The 3,315-nt window shown below is 43.1% G+C and overlaps 1 pseudogene; it reads right to left on the minus strand.

Moving 5' to 3' along the window:
• LOC119975579 overlaps positions 1 to 3,315 on the minus strand; it is a 173,578-nt pseudogene that overhangs the window by 75,743 nt on the left and 94,520 nt on the right.

Consider the following 3,315-nt stretch of genomic DNA (forward strand, 5'->3'; position numbering starts at 1 on the left):
CTGATGAAGAATGAAGTGATTCATTTATTAAGAAGAAGAGCGGGAAATGGGGGCATGTTGTAAATCAATGAATTTCTCCAGAGAAGCGCTGACTGAAAAATTAATCGGAATTGCAATGAGGCTTTATTAAACGGGTTCATACAAATTTCGCTGGTTGGTGTGAACGTAACATTTATCGAGTTCAGTTCGATATTTAACATTATTTTTAGAAACTAAATGATATGCAAAGATGAATAAGAAACTCATATCCAAAACAGCAATCCATAAATGATAAAACGTTTCCTGCAACATTTGCAAACGAAAGCAGCAACGTCAGCGAATGAGTGGAACCGTGGTTTGTGTTCATTGAGCTGAAAGTATTTCTGTGGCAAAAGATCGTGACAGGAATTAAATGTATTTTAAAATATGTTCTTGTTCCCTTTCCTTTGTCTCCCTCTCTCTGTTTCTTTGTTTCTTGCTCTCTCCCTCACTCAGTGTGTCTGTGCTTCTCCGATGACTGATGGGATACACAGCCCCATCTCACCCCAACTCTTTTGGAGGAATGCATCCTGGAGACGGGCGTCCTGAATCAGTGGAAGAATCGACAAACTATTCCACTCTTGGATCTGTCTGAAGATCCATTCCTGGCTGTAAGGTGGTTTTTCAGATAAAGGGATCGAGAGAGAACGAGAGGACTGCAGCCTGACTCTTACTCTGAAAACCAGTTAGTGCGCCGTTGTATATAGTGGATGTGTCTGAGAACAGGAGAAAAGCAGATCAGGGGCCTGTGATTTGTTTTATTTAGCCGGACCCTGAAAAGTGAAGCCAAGTTCTACCCGCTCAGTGTCTGTCCGAGAGCTGGCAAGCAGTTGCGGCCGACATTGAAGCGGTTCCGAGTGATTCAAATCGATTCGTTAAGAGATGCTGTAACTGTGTTTTCAGAGAGACGGTCATTGTTTCTTAAATATCAATCACGCTTATTTTGTTGGAATCAGGATCATTGGGTTAATTTGGTTATTTTTTTGTTCGATGGTTTCCACAGGGAACAGAACAGTATCTGTACCTGTAGCCTGCCCAGTTGCCCGGGCAGCAGAGCTCCATTTCTATCGAGATGTGCGCACACAAGCGGCAAATCCAAATTATTGTGCATTGCTCCCATCTCCTGGCTGGACCCGAGTTGTGCAACAAGGTAACTATCCATACGTAACCCTTTAGAATTGGAGCCAAACAAAATCAACGTTGTGTTTAAAGATAAAATTATTGCTCCCACGATCTATCAGGAAAGTTTAGATGTCCATGACAGCCATACTTGTAGCAAGATTATCTAGTGTCTGATTTAATACATTGTCTCGCTTCGTTGCTTGTGTATTCGTTCTATTAATACAGAGAGGGTGATATAGCCCGGTGAGCGATGGTGGGATAGCGGTGACTGTCTGAGCATTTGAACCAGGTTCATTTCCTGGCCATCAGAGTGGTGAATTATTTAATTAGATATCGCAGTCAGGACAGAAAAAAGGGGACCCCTCCTCAAATAAAATTCACAAAAATTATCACCTCCATGTGTTGCTAATGTAAAATCCAGCTTCGATTTCTTGTCAGTGGAAACTTTGTATCAATAAAAGCCGGACTTCAAAATTAACAAATGAGTTCTCAGTCAGAGGCAATGAGAAGCAAAGCTCCGTATAAACGGTGCTATGGACACTCCTGGTGCATGATGAAATTAGCAACTAAAACAGTGATGTCCAATAATAAAGATAACTTAAACAATGTGAGAACGGCAGCAACAGGACACAAGGACAAGGTAAGGTCTCAGGCCAGAGTAAGAGCCCGATGTAATGACACCCAGAACATCAGAAATAAATTGCATCCACACATTTATTGCGGAATGGTGCCATCTCCTGGCTAAACTGAAGTAGTACAGGACACTTTCATTCATGAGCATATCAAATAGGAGTGAAATAACATAAACAAAGTAAGAATTCTTACAAAATATTTTCAAGACAATTCAATGCACAAAATGAAAGGTAAAACTAAAGTCGCCGCAGCCCCGGGTGACTACAGGCTGCTTTCCCCTTTGAGGAGAAGATGTCAGTGGCGGTGATTTGACCTGAGGATGACAACACCTCAGAAGAGGGACAGGGCTGTCCCTCTATTGTGCTTCATGAATAATCTCAGCCGGTCCACGCCATTGGCCTCGCTCTGCATCTCAAACCAGCTCTCCAGCCAATTGAACAAAACCATGCCCCAAATCGCAAAGGCGTTGGTGGTGTAGTTGTGAGCATAGCTGTTTCAAAAGCAGTGGGCCTGAGTTCGATTCCCAGCCATCGCAGCGCCTAACCCTGAACTTAAAACTGAAGACAATAAACAGTTCGAACGCAAAATTCGTACGAAATTAGGACTGGTTGTGAAATAAGCAACTTTAGCATCAACTCTGTTTTGAAGGCAAAATTATGTTTTAGTAGTCGTCTATTTGTTTATTTATTATTTACAGGGCGTTGGAGTCGCTGATGGCGGCAGCATTTATTGTCCATCCCTAGCTACCCTTGAGAAGGTTGTGGTCAGTTGCCTTGTTGATCGGTCGGGGGGCGGGGGGTGGTCGCTGCTGGGAAGGAAGTTGTCATGTCTGCCCACAAAGCTCAACGTTGGGGTTGAGGCGGTGATCACATTCCGAGCAGAGGTTTAAGACTTTCACTGAGTTTCGAGGTACATGTTACCTGTTAAAGTTAATTCCTCCATCCCCTCTTCATAAAGAAAATCTAAATCTGGAGGGAGTTAAAATGAGGTATCATCCTTTTGTTGAGATCATTATTCTCGCACTCTTGAACATAGTCCTGAACTAGAGTTCCACACCAAGCTCAGCTCCAAATAAATCCAGGAATAAATAAAGTATCCTATTCAAGAGGCAAAACTCGGATAAATATCAGCCAGTAACCGGAGTGATAACACCTCTGCACCTGTGTCTTCAGCACAGCATCCTGGCATCACTTATGGCCTCGGTTTAACATCTCCAATAGTGCAGCTCTCCCTCAATACTGTACTGGAGCCTTCCTTATTAGGCACAAATTCTGCAATGGGATTTGAAGACACACCTTGTGTTTCAAAGGTGACAACGACCAAGTCAGCCCCAGTGAAAGTGTTTAAGAAATCATCCAATCCACAGATACACGACTGGGGCAATTATGAGGTCATCTCCTGGCAGGTCACATGACAGTTGGAGCCACAAGGCATCACAATCAGATTTGTGACTGGATTCAAAGCCAGATCCTGTCACAATGACTTTTCAAATAAAGCTGTCTGCTGCTTGAAAATACAATAGTTGCACGTCCCGCTTGACCA

This window comes from Scyliorhinus canicula, chromosome 13 (genome assembly GCF_902713615.1).
Source record: "Scyliorhinus canicula chromosome 13, sScyCan1.1, whole genome shotgun sequence".
NCBI classification, from domain to species: domain Eukaryota; kingdom Metazoa; phylum Chordata; class Chondrichthyes; order Carcharhiniformes; family Scyliorhinidae; genus Scyliorhinus; species Scyliorhinus canicula.